The 14,527-nt window shown below is 34.9% G+C and overlaps 1 pseudogene; it reads left to right on the top strand.

The window, feature by feature from the left end:
* Positions 1-9,027: 9,027 nt before the first annotated feature.
* LOC125857516 (uncharacterized) lies at positions 9,028-13,025 on the top strand (annotated as a pseudogene).
* Positions 13,026-14,527: the final 1,502 nt, after the last annotated feature.

Here is a 14,527-nt window from a genome sequence, read left to right as displayed (position 1 = left end):
TTAAATTTTATTACTATTGGTACGCCTCCAATGATTATTTCCTTTTCTGTAGTTTCTTCGGTATACATTAATACCTTTGGTAGTTCGGGGCATAATTGTTCAATAGTTATTATTTCATCTTCTGTCACTAATTCTCTTGTAATATAGTTTTCTTCTAGTCCTGTATCTATTAATATTAAATATTTTCGTTGTTCCATTATTCCCGTTATGTAGTAATGATGTGGTTTTATATCTTCTTCCATTGATTTTTGTGTAGTTTTATCTATTCTTTTTTAGGTACTCATTTTTTATGAAATTTGTGGTATTTCACAGTTTATTCTTTTTGATGTGCTTAATCTTTCTTTTACTATTTCTAAATCTTCTTCTATATCAATCTCATTATAACTATAATAATTTTTATCTATGAATTTAACTAACCTTTCAAAAGGATTTTCTATTTTTATTTTATTTTTCACTGTTATTTTATGTTTTGTTGTTAAAAGATATAAGTTTTTACATCTAGCTGTAAATATTTTACTTCCGGGGGCTAGTTCTATTCATGACATTCTCCAATATAATACTCGTAATTTATCTATGTTCCTGTCATTTATTGCTACTGAGTAGTTAGCACTTATTATAAATTTAAATTTTTGGTATATGAGGTTACCTTTTACTGCACTTATTATACTTTTTTCTATAGGTTGCATGATTCTATCATCCGCTAAGTATATTTCTATGTGTGTATCTATTCCTTCTCTAAAACATGCTTTTATTAATATTTCCGTTCCTCCTAAATGTACATATTTAATTGAATTTTTAGCCTTAATATCTTGTATTTCTTTATTTATTATTCGTTTATTTATTATTGGTATTTTAGCCTTTCCTTTGGTGTATTTGCAATCTACGATATGTTCTCTTTGACTTACTACATAATATTCTTCTTTTTGTCGTTTAAACCAGTTTCTCATTGTTGGTATTTCGAATATTTTTGCTACGCTTAGGTCTAATTTTTTTTCTTTTATTTGTTCAAATATACTGTTATCATATATTATTTTTTGTTCTAAAGATTCTTCGTCTTGATGTTCTTCTTTATTTATTATTTGTATATCTATTTCAGTCATTTGTTATATTATAGAATTCATTGTTTGATTCTATTTCTATATCATTATCTATTTCATTTTCTGATATTTCATATATGCTATCTTCACTTTCTAATTCATAATCTATGTATTCTATCGGCATATATTTTTCATCGTTTATTATTATTTCTTATATTTGTTTTTTCTTCAGATTTTTAGGTAATTTACAACCTCTAGCTATATGTCCTAATTTTTCACAATTATAACAAGTACATTCCGTTAGTTTTCTTTTTGATCTATATGATCTTTTGGTTTTGTAGTTTTTTACATAGTACCTTCTTCTTGGTTTTTTATATTTATATTTTGATCTGTATTTTTTATTATATTTCTTTCTATTTTTATAATACCTATTCGTACAACCAAATTGAGGTATTGTTTTATTTTTGCAACATGCCAAGTGTTTTACTAATATTTTTTCCATTTTTATTTCTTCTTTATGTTTTTCACATAGTTCCATAAACCATCGTTGTAAGAATTTTATTCTAGCTCCTAAGGTATCTGTTAATCCTGCTTCATTCCAGTTTTTTATTACTTTTGAATTAAAAGGTTCCGGTAATTTTGTAAAATATAATTTTCTTATTTCTTTACTTTCGTCTATGCTATATGTTCCTTTATAATAGTATTCTCTAAATGCACATGTATATTCATCTATATAACACATGTTACATATTGCTGATTTTGTCATTAGATTCCGATTTGGGATTTTTTCTTTATTTTGTTCTTCTACTTCTGTTGTCATACTACTAAATTCATTTCTTATAGCTATTTCGTATTTATATAATATTTTTATAGTTGTAGTAGCTATGTCACCATCAAATTTTTTGTTACTTCTTAGAGATTGTAAACTTTCACCTGATAAATTTTGTAGCCATAATTTTACTGTTCCTATAAGTGTTCTTTCTATATATCCTGGTATTTCTGTTATTGTTATTTTGTTATCTATTAATTGTTTTGATGTATATCTCATCCATTATTGGATTGTTTTATTTATATCTGCTACACAGTCTAAATTTAAAAAATTGTGTTGTTCAGTCATGGGTTTAGGCGTCCATTTTTTATTTAATCTTTTATCCCATATAGTTTTTCCTCTCTCATATTGTCCATAGTTTTCATTATAATATTTTGAATTTAAATTTTTTGGGTTTTTTACTCATGATGTACTAGGTTTTTCATCCATGTCTACGTCTCCTGTATTTACATCTAAATCCTTTGTATTGTCCATGTTTGCTAAAAGTTCCGTATATGTTTCGCTTGTATCCGAATGTTGTTCTAGATCATCGTCGTTTATTTCGTCAACTCTTATTTCGGGTAGATTTTCTTGGTTATTTTCTTATTTTTCTTCTAATTCATCTTCTAGTTGCAATTTTTCTTTAAATTTAATTATCTCATTTGTTCATTTTGTTTTTTGTTCTTTTTCTTTTTGTTTCATTTCATACATCTCTTTTAGCATTGCCAACTCTTTTTCTAGTTCTATTATTTTAGTATTTTTTACTTCTTCTAATTGTTGTACTTCCTTTTTTGCTTGTTGTTTTATTTTTTCTATTCCCGTTTTTCTATCTATTTCTTCATTTTCTTTTGTTATTCTTGTCATATCAGTTAAACTATCTTCTAGTTTTACCGTTTCTTTTTCTAACATTAAACTTATATTGTCACCTATTTTCTTATATCTTCTTCCTAGATTAGAAAATATTATCTTTATTTTTAATCCGTCATAGTTTTCATATGTTTTTTCATCTATTGTGTATTCTTCTTTATTCATTTATAGATTGTGTTGAAGTTTATATTCTAAACTTTCTATTTTTATTTCTAGATAAAAAATAGTTTTTCTCTCTGCTATTATAGATTTTTTACAAATTCCTGCGAATATGTTATTATTAAGTCTATTTTGCCTATGTTCTAATTCTTGTCTTTTCGCTATAATTATTTCAGTATGTTTTTCTTTATATTCATTATTCTTGCTATTCATTGTATCTTTAAATATTGAATATATTTATATTCCATTTTAGATATATTATCTATTAATTGATATAATTTTTTGTAATCAGTTTTTGTGATATTGAGCTGTCTATATTCCGGATATAATTTGTTTAATTTTCTTCTTATTTTTCTTAACTTTCTACTCGTATGTTTCTTACCATGTTTCTTATTATCCATTGCTCTGAATCCGCTAAAGTACGATGCTAGTAGTGACAGGAAAACATAATAAACATATAATCTAGTTCATAATGATCTAATATGAATTTAATCAATTATGAATATGATAAGAAGGAATAATTTGAAATAAAATATCTGCATGATAAAGAACATGACTACATACGTTCATGATTAAATGATAATAAACTATGAAACTTTAATCTTATATATACTTAAAGATATAAAAATAATCGAATTAAAAAGAATCATATGGGAAGAAATATTTAATGATAAGGAATCAGAAGATATATTGAACCAACAATGGTATAAAATAGACCTACATGATTTAGACAACAAAAGAATAGAATGGTACGATTAAGAAATAAATTCAAACTAAAATGAACTACGAATATTAACAATATTGGACAGAATCTATGGAAGATATAAAACTATTGGAACAATTAATAGAACAAAATTTATATATGTACTAAAGAACCCAAAATATGTTATACCTAGAATATATCATAAATAATATTAATGAAATATTCAGATTAAAACAACTATCGAAAGAATATTACAATTAATATTATTATATTTTACCATGAATTTCGCACCTAATATTAAAGAAATATCAAGATTAATACACTTAGTAAAATAATATTATAATAAAATCTCCAAAATAAATTACTCACCTACCACACTACCACTTCTATGAATTACTCAATTACCAACTCCACACCGAAAAATGGTATCAGAGCTATGAATAATAAGAAACATGGTAAGAAACATACTAGTACAAAGTTAAGAAAAATAAGAAGAAAATTAAACAAATTATATTCGGAATATAAACAACTTAATATCACAAAAACTGATAATGAAAAATTAAATCAATAAATAGATAATATATATAAAATAGAATATAAATATATTCAATATTTAAAATTACAATGAATAACGAGAATAACGAATATAGACAAAAACTTAATGAAAAAATTATAGCAAAAAGACAAGAATTAGAACATAGACAAAGTAGACTTAACAGTAATATATTTGCATGAATTTGTCACAAATCTATAATAGCACAAAGAAAGACCATTTCATATCTAGAAATACAAATAAATAACTTAGAATATAAACTTCAACACAATCTATAAATGAATAAGGAAGAATACGCAATAGATGAAAAAATATATGAAAACTATGATGGATTAAAAATAAAGATAATATTTTCCAATCGAGGAAGAAGATATAAGAAAATAGGTGACAATCTAAGTTTAATGTTAGAAAACGAAACGGTAAAACCTAGAAGATAGTTTCACTGCTATGATAAGAATAGCAAAAGAAAATCAAGAAATATATAGAAAAAAGAAAATTGAAAAAATAAAACAACAAGCAAAAAAGGAAGTACAACAATTAGAAGAAGTAAAAAATACTAAAATAATAGAACTAGAAAAAAAACTAGCAATGTTAAAAGAAATGTGTGAAATGAAACAAAAAGAAAAAGAACAAAAAATAAAATTAGCAAATGAGATAATTAAATTTAAAGAAAAATTACAATTAGAAGATGAATTAGAAGGAAAATAAGAAAATAACCAAGATAATCTATCTGAAATAAGAGTTGATGAAATACATAATGATGATCTAGATGAACAACATTCGGAAACAAGCGAAACATATACAGAACATTTAGCAAAAATATATAATACAAAGAATTTAGAACTAAATATAGGAGACGTAGACATGGATGAAAAGCCTAGCACATCAAGAGTAAAAAACTCAAAATATTTTGATCCAAAATATTATAATGAAAACTATGGACAATATGAGAGAGAAAAACTATATGGGATAAAAGATTAAATAAAAAATGGACACCTAAACCAATAACTGAACGACATGATTTTTTAGATTTAAATTGTATAGCAGATATAATAAAACAATCCAATTATGAATAGGATATATATCAAAACAATTGATAGATAACAAAATAATAATAACAGAAACATCAGGATATACAGAAAGAATGCTTATAGAAACAGTAAAATTATGGCTACAAAATTTATCAGATGAAAGTTTAAAAACTCTAAGAAGTAATAAAAAATCTAATGGCGAATTAGCTACTACAACTATAGAAATATTATATAAATATGAAGTAGCTATAAGAAATGAATTTAGTAGTATGACAACAGAAGTAGAAGAACAAAATAAAGAAAAAAATCATAAATCGAAATCTAATGACAAAATTAGCAATATGTAATATGTGTTACATAGATGAATATACATGTGCATTTAGAGAATACTATTATAAAGGAACATATAACACAGAAGAAAGTAAAGAAATAAGAAAATTATATTTTACAAAATTACCAAAACCTTTTAATTCAAAAATAATAAAAAGTTGGAATGAAGCAGAATTAACGGACACCTTAGGAGCTAGAATAAAATTCTTGCAACGATGGTGTGATGACCCGGAACGTCATTTTTGGAAATTTTGAACTATTCGTTTAACTTAAGTTAATTAATCGATAGTTAGTGGGTTAAAGTGATCATTTATTAAAGACACTATACCACTTGACCATGGGTTAAAATAAATTAAATTATTTGGGGTTTAATATTTTGGTCATAACTGAAAAAGGAAAAGAAGAAAAGGGCGAAGGGTTTCGGCATCGCGAGTCTCGATCTGCTTAAGGTACTGCGTCAAGTGCTCTGCATGCTCTTTATTAATTTCTACATATGTATATGTGTGGAAATAATATTATATTAGGTAGGAAAGGGATGATTTGCTTCGTAAGTTTGTAGATTAGATAAGTGCAGTGTATTATTTTGTTTTACCCTTAATTCTTTACCAATTATGGATTGGTATTAATGGAGTGATGATTGGGCAATGATTCTTTTTTTAATTAATCATTACGAATTAAGAATGGTGTATGCAGTATGTCACTGTAAGTTGATTGAGTTGTGCGGTACCGATTGTAAGTTTATTTTTATTATCATATTATGAATCAATTTTTAATATATTGGTTGGGTGATTTGATTATAGATAATTTGATGTGTATTGCTAAACATTGAAAAAGAGAAAAGACAAAATATTTGTCAGAAATGGAAGGATAAGGTGAATGGAAATTGGTAGTTGTTCAACGTGGGTCTTTGAAAAATTGTGTGACTAACTTTAATGATATTGAAAAAGAGTTGAAACTTAACCCTAAGCTTAAAACATAGGAACTTGATTATAGATTTGGGTGATCGTATGGGTCTAGGCTAAACCTATAGTAATATGGATGTTGTCAGTTTCCAAATCTTATTGTGACTATGTACTTGAATAGATTGCATTGATTTGGAAGTTCAACGAAAAGGGAAGGCTCAAGTCCTGGAGTGAATTCTTGATTGATTGAGGCAAGTGGATTTCTAAACCCTTGTTAAGCGTATGGAATTCGTGTATTTCCTTGTGGTATATGTTTGGGATTAATGTGATCAATTGTTTGTGTGATGTGTTGAGAATTGTTTGAAAGACTTGTTGAATCATTGTTGAAGTTGTATCATGATTGTGTTGTTGTGAATTGTGCAATGTTATGAAAATGGTTATCTCCTAATTATTTGTGTGAACATGTCATTTGCATTGTTCTGAGACATGGTTGTGACAAGTGTTAGGTGCACTAAGAAAGAATAAGAAATTAAAGAAGATGTACCATTTCAAGTGACGTATCACGCGCCGCGATGGATACAATATTTCGAGGGATGTGTCGCGCGCCGCAACGAATATTATATTTCGAGGGATGTATCGTGCGCCGCGATGGATTTAGGGACAGATATGTCCCCCATGGGTCCCGGACTAAGAGACATCGGGTTTGTATCATTAAGTCAGACATGCATCACTATACTTGACATTGCATTTCATTGCATTGCACATTTTTATTATTGATAAACTTGATCTTGTGAGTGCCTTTCTGTGAAGCTTGTTATTGATTTATATTGAGTTGTTATTGAGAATATATGATCTGTTAGAGTGTTGTTATTGAGTTGTATGCTTTGTAAACTGTGAATTGTTAGGTTGGGCTGGTTTTATGCAGGTTGTAGTTATGGAGGTTAGGATGGGGTGTAAGGAGTATCCGTATTTTGTACCCTTAGCTTGTGTTTAGAGGTTTGCTTGTTGAGTAACGTGTGGTTTGGTACTCACCCCTTGCTTCTACAATCTTTTGTAGGTAACGAGCCCAGATCTTTGTGATACCTTCCATTCTATTCATTTCTGAGGCTTTCTGTGGAGATCTGAGAGGTAATTGTTTGTCATCTCAGCGAACCTTCTTACCCCTGTTTATAATTTTGTTTTTACTTGAAAGACAACGTTATTTGAGACTTGCGTATTTTATTTCAATTCTAGTATTTACATTAGAGGCTTGTGCACGTGACAACCAGGTTTTGGGGATTTAATTAAGTTGACTTGTTTTCGTAATAGTAATTGTTATCGAACTTTGCTTTATTTTCGCATTTTATAAAAATGATTGGGTTTTAGGCTGACTTGTCTTGGTGGGATACGACAAGTGCCATCACATCCATTTTTTGGTCGTGACAAAATGGTATCAGAGCCCTAGGTTCATAGGTCTCACGTGGATATAAGCCGAGTCTACATAGCGTCTCAAGGATTGGTACGGAGACGTCTGTACTTATCTCTGAGAGGCTATAAAGACTATTAGGAAACTTCGTTTTTGCTCATTCTTTCTCATTGTGAGTGGTTGCCTTCTTTAGTACTGAGCTATTGTATGCTCTTTTGCTCTTTTGACAGATGACGAGGACTAGAGCGACTGTTACTGGTGGTAGAGGGGAGGCACTTCCCGAGGTAGTTGTTGAGGCACCCAGCTAGGGGTAGGGGTAGAGCCCGAGCTAGAGGTCGTGCTCGTGGAATGACACTAGCCAAAGGTCGTGGCCGTAGAGCAGCACCAGTGAGAGGTCGTACTAGAGAGGCCTCTCCTGAGCCTCAGATTGATGACAGAGAGGACCGGGTTCCTCCAGAGCCTGCAGTCACACCTTTGCTTTAGGATACATTATTGAGGGTGTTAAGTGTGCTTGAGAGCTTTACTCAGGGTGGTGTTGCAGCCGCCACACCACAAGACTCTCAGACTAGAGACGGGACTCAGACCCAAGAGCTGTAGGAAGCTCCAGTTATGCAAGATGCGGTGGGGCAGCCACCAAAGGATCCCATGGTTGAGAATGATCTTGCACCAGCAATTGGGGGTCAGGGTGCACCATTGGTTGTTCTAACAGAGGATGAGCAACGTAGGTATGAGAAATTTCGAAAGATGGACCCACCTCAGTTTCAGGGTGGGAAGAGTGAGGACGCTCATGAGTTTTTGACTACATGCCGACAGTTGCTAGAGGTTGTTGGATTAGCTGAGTCACATGGGGTTCGATATGCTACAATCCAACTTCGTGGGCAGCGAGAGAGTGGTGCAGAACTTATTCGGGCACTTTGCCAGTTGGATCTCCTCCAGTGACTTGGGAGAGGTTTTCCAGTGCCTTCCATGACCGCTTTATCCCTCGGAGCGTGAGAGAGGAGAGTCGTTTGAGGTTTGAAAATATGAGACAGGACAATTTATCAGTTACAGAGTATGAGGCCCGATTTTGCCAGTTGTCTGGGCATGCTTTGGCCAATATTCCAGACGAGACGGAAAGGATTCGTAGATTCGTGAGGGGGCTGACTTTCTCCATCAGATCGGATGTGTTTAGAGCATCTAGAGAGGGGGCTTCTTTCCAGTCCATTGTGAGCGCCGCTAAAGAGGCAGAATTGATGGAGAGGGAAAAGTTTGGGGACCCTAAGAGGGTCCGTACAACAGGTCAATTTCATGGTGCCTCATCTGGAGGCAGGGGATCACACAGAGGGAGTGGTTCCTTTCAGCAACGAGGACCCGTTCATGCATCTATGCCAACATCCAAGGGTGGTCAGATACCTCGGGGTTCTTATAGCGTGGGTCACGGTTCACAGCAGCGACCTATGGGGCGAGGCAATTATAGTGGGTTTTCAGGGTCCGCACAGCGGTTCTCGGGACAGAGATTTTCCTTTTCTTGTGGAGATCCCGATCACCTGATGCGACAGTGTACTTCCCAGAGGGGTCGTGGAGGGTCCCAACCTAATTCTTCATTTCAGGCTAGACCACCGGTACCATAGGGTAGAGGTCAAGGCAGATTTCAGTCAGGTAGAGGCGGTACAGCTTCTAGTAGTGGTTCTGCAGCTCAGCAGAGTGGGGGTAGAGTTACCACCCAGGTTGGAGGTGGCCAAGGGGGCCACTGTTATGCTTTCTCGGGGAGACCCGAAGCGGAGATTTCTGATATTGTTATTATAGGTATCATCCCAGTATGCCATCGATCTGCTTCTGTATTGTTTGATCCATGGTCTATATTCTCTTAGATGTCCACCTATTTTGCTGCTGAATTTGATATGATATGTGATAGCATAACTGTACCTATTCGTGTTTCTACACCCGTAGGTGAGCCCTTAGTGGTGGATCGAGTGTATCGATCTTGTCTTGTTTCTCTAGCGGGGTATGACACTTAGGTATATTTAATTATTCTGGGGATGGTAGACTTTGATGTTATCATAGGTATGAATTGGCTTTCTCCTTATTATGTTGTCCTTGATTGTAATGCTAAGACTGTGACTTTAGCAATGCCTGGTGTTCCGAGGGTTGAGTGGAAGGGTGCTAATGGCTCTTATCCTAGCAAAGTCATTTCCTTTATCCGTGCTTAGAGATTGGTGGAGAGAGGGTGTTTGTCTTACTTAGCTTTTATTTGGGACACTAGTGTTAAACCACGTTCCATGGATTCTGTTCCCGTGGTTCAGGAGTTTCTCAATGTATTCCCTTCTGATCTTCCAAGTGTTCCTCCAGATAGGGATATTGATTTTGCTATTAATTTGGAGCCGGGCACTAAGCCCATTTCTATTCCTCCCTACCGTATGGCTCCAGCAGAGTTGAAAGAGTTGAAGGATCAGTTGCAGGATTTATTGAGTAAGGGGTTTATTTGCCCTAGTGTGTCACCTTGGGGTGCCCCTATGTTGTTTGTGAAGAAAAAGAATGAGACTGTGAGGATGTGTATTGATTACAGACAGTTAAACAAGGTAACTGTGAAAATAAGTATCCTTTTCCGCGTATTGATGACTTATTTGATCAGCTACAGGGGGCATCTTTGTTCTCCAAGATTGATTTGAGGTCTGGGTATCATCAGTTGAAGATTAGGGCATCAGATATCCCTAAGACAGCTTTTCGGACTCGGTATGGGCATTATGAGTTCTTAGTGATGTCCTTTGGGTTGAGTAATGCCCCTGCAGCTTTTATGGAGATGATGAACGGGGTATTTCGACCAAACATTGATTCTTTTGTGATTGTCTTCATCGATGACATTTTGGTTTACTCCAGGACTGAGGATGACCATGTCCGACACTTGAGAATTGTACTTCAGAGATTGAGTGAAAAGAGGTTGTATTCCAAGTTCTCAAAGTGTGAGTTCTAGCTTAATTATGTGGCATTCTTGGGACACGTGGTGTCCAAGGAGGGTATTAGAGTAGATCCGGCCAAGATTGAGGCAGTTAGAGGCTGGACGCGACCTACTTCTCCTACCGAGATTCAGAGTTTTGTGGGATTGGCAGGTTATTACCGATGATTTGTTCAGAGTTTCTCCACTATTGTAGCTCCATTTACTAGATTGACTCGACAGGGTGTGGGTTTTCAGTGGTCTGATGAGTGTGAGGAGAGTTTTCAAAAGCTCAAGACTTTGCTGACTTCGGCTCCTGTGTTGACTCTACCTGAGGAGGGCGTAGACTTTACTGTGTATTATGATGCGTCAGCAGTCGATTTGGGTGGTGTATTAATGCAGAAAGGGAAGGTGATTGCTTATGCTTCCAGGCAATTGAAGACCCATGAGAAGAACTACCCTACTCATGATTTAGAGTTGGCGGCTGTGGTATTTGTACTTAAGTTATGGCGTCATTATTTGTATGGGGTGCATTGTGAGATCTTCACTGATCATCGGAGTCTTCAGTTTATCTTCAGTCAGAGAGATCTGAACTTAAGGCAATGTAGATGGCTTGAGTTGCTAAAGGACTATGATGTAACCATTTTATATCATCCGGGGAAGGCCAATGTTGTGGCCGATGCTTTGAGTAGGAGGACTTCTAGCATGGGGAGTTTTGCAGCACTTAGTATTGAGGAGAGACCATTGGCTAGAGATGTTCAGATGTTAGATAACAGACTTGTCCGGTAGCAGATCTCAGAGGAGAGTGATGGGATGATTGCTTTTATTGAGGCTTAGTCTTCTTTAGTCGAGCAGATCCGTGCGCACCAGTTTGATAATGAAAAGTTATGTCTCATTCGAGATGGAGTATTGAGAGGGGAAGCCAAGGAGGCTGTCCTTGATTCTGATGGTGTCTTGAGGATCGGAGGCAGGATTTGTGTGCCTAAGACGGGCGAGTTGACTAGAATGATTCTTGAAGAGGCCCATTGTTCCCGATATTCTATCCATTCAGGAGCAGCGAAGATGTATCATGATCTGAGTCAGCATTACTGGTGGTGTGGGATGAAGAGAGATATTTCAGACTTTGTTTCTAGGTGTTTGACTTGCCAATAGGTCAAGTGTGAGCACCAGCGTCCCGGGGATGTATCTTAGAGGATGCCTATTCCTACTTGGAAGTGGGAGCGGATCACTATGGACTTTGTTGTAGGTTTGCCTACCACAGTGGGTGGTTATGACTCCATTTGGGTTGTAGTTGACAGGCTGACTAAGTCTGCCCACTAAATTCCAGTTCGGGTGAAGTATACGGCAGAGAAGTTAGTCGAGCTATATATAAGTCAGATTGTGCAACTACATGGGGTTCCTATTTCGATTATATCATATCGAGGTTCACTATTTACTTCTCACTTCTGGAAGGCATTACAACATGGTTTGGGTACTCAGCTAGATATGAGTACAACATTTCACCCTCAGACAGATGGTCAGTCCGAGCGGATGATTCAGGTGTTGGAGGACATGCTCCGAGCATGTGTGATCAATTTTGGTACTAGATAGGATCGACATTTACCCTTAGCAGAGTTTGCCTACAATAACAGTTATCACTCTAGTATTCAGATGGCCCCATTTGAGGCGTTGTATGGCAGACGATGTAGGTCTCCAATCGGTTGGTTTGATTCGACAGAGATGGACTCTTTGGATACTGACTTGCTTAGAGATGCTATAGAGCAAGTCCGTATGATTCAATATAGAATGTTGACAGCCCAGAGTCAACAGAAGAGTTATGCAGACCGGAGAGTTAGAGCCTTAGTGTTTATGGAGGGCGATCATGTTTGGCTTAGAGTGTCACCTATGAAGGGTGTGATGCGGTTTGGCAAGAAGGGCAAGCTTAGCCCTAGATTCATTGGACCTTTTGAGATTTTGAGTCGAGTGGGAGAGGTGGCCTATAAGTTGGCCTTACCACCTAGTTTGTCGGCAGTTCATCCTGTTTTCCATGTCTCTATGCTTCGAAAGTATATTCCAGATGAGTCACATGTGCTTTCACTCGATTCAGTGGAGTTGGGTCCAGACTTGACATTTGAGGAGGAACCTATAGCTATATTGGACAGGCAGGTTTGAAAGCTTCGGACCAAGGAGATTGCTTCAGTGAAGGTGCAATGAAAGTACCGATCAGTGGGAGAGGCAACTTGGGAGACAGAGTCTGACATGCGTGCTAGATATCCTCAGCTTTTTGAAGCTTCAGGTATTTTCTTTCACCTTATGTTCGAGGACGAACATGATTTTTAGTGGTGGATAATGTGATGACCCGGAAGGTCATTTTTAGAAATTTTGAACTATTCGTTTAACTTAAGTTAATTAATCGATAGTTAGTGGGTTAAAGTGATCATTTATTAAAGACTCTATACCACTTGACCATGGGTTAAAATGAATTAAATTATTTGGGGTTTAATATTTTGGTCATAACTGAAAAAGGAAAAGAAGAAAAGGGCGAAGGGTTTCGGCATCGCGACTCTCGATCTGCTTCAGGTACTGCGTCAAGTGCTCTACATGCTCTTTATTAATTTCTACATATGTATATGTGTGGAAATAATATTATATTAGGTAGGAAAGGGATGATTTGCTTCGTAAGTTTGTAGATTAGAAAGGTGCAGTGTATTATTTTGTTTTACCCTTAATTCTTTACCAATTATGGATTGGTATTAATGGAGTGATGATTGGGCAATGATTCTTTTTTTTAATTAATCATTAGGAATTAAGAATGGCGTATGCAGTATGTCACTGTAAGTTGATTGAGTTGTGCGGTACCGATTGTAAGTTTATTTTTATTATCTTATTATGAATCAATTTTTAATATATTGGTTGGGTGATTTGATTATAGATAATTTGATGTGTATTGCTAAACATTGAAAAAGAGAAAAGACAAAATATTTGTCATAAATGGAAGGATAAGGTGAATGGAAATTGGTAGTTGTTCAACGTGGGTCTTGGAAAAATTGTCTGACTAACTTTAATGATATTGAAAAAAAGTTGAAACTTAACCCTAAGCTTAAAACTTAGGAACTTGATTATAGATTTGGGTGATCGTATGGGTCTAGGCTAAACCTATAGTAATATGGAAGTTGTTAGTTTCCAAATCTTATTGTGACTATGTACTAGAATAGATTCCATTGATTTGGAAGCCCAACGAAAAGGGAAGGCTCAAGTCCTGGAGTGAATTCTTGATCGATTGAGGCAAGTNAATATGGAAGTTGTTAGTTTCCAAATCTTATTGTGACTATGTACTAGAATAGATTGCATTGATTTGGAAGCCCAACGAAAGGCTCAAGTCCTGGAGTGAATTCTTGATCGATTGAGGCAAGTGGATTTCTAAACCCTTGTTAAGCGTATGGAATTCGTGTATTTCCTTGTGGTATATGTTTGGGAGTAATGTGATCAATTGTTTGTGTGATGTGTTGAGAATTGTTTGAAAGACTTGCTGAATCATTGTTGAAGTTGTATCATGATTATGTTGTTGTGAATTGTGCAACGTTATGAAAATGGTCATCTCTTAATTATTTGTGTGAACATGTCATTTGCATTGTTCTGAGACATGGTTGTGACAAGTGTTATGTGCATTGAGAAAGAATAAGAAATTAAAAAGAATGTACCATTTTGAGGGACGTGTCGCGCGCCGCGATGAATATTATATTTCGAGGGACGTATCGCGCGCCGCGATGGATGCACGGACAGATATGTCCCCATGGGTCCCAGACTGAGAGACAGCGGGTGTGTATCATTAGCTCAGACAT

This window comes from Solanum stenotomum, chromosome 3 (assembly GCF_019186545.1).
Source record: "Solanum stenotomum isolate F172 chromosome 3, ASM1918654v1, whole genome shotgun sequence".
Taxonomy (NCBI): Eukaryota; Viridiplantae; Streptophyta; class Magnoliopsida; order Solanales; family Solanaceae; genus Solanum; species Solanum stenotomum.
Note: the sequence above shows the minus strand (reverse complement) of the source record. Positions and strands in the feature narration are given on the sequence as shown.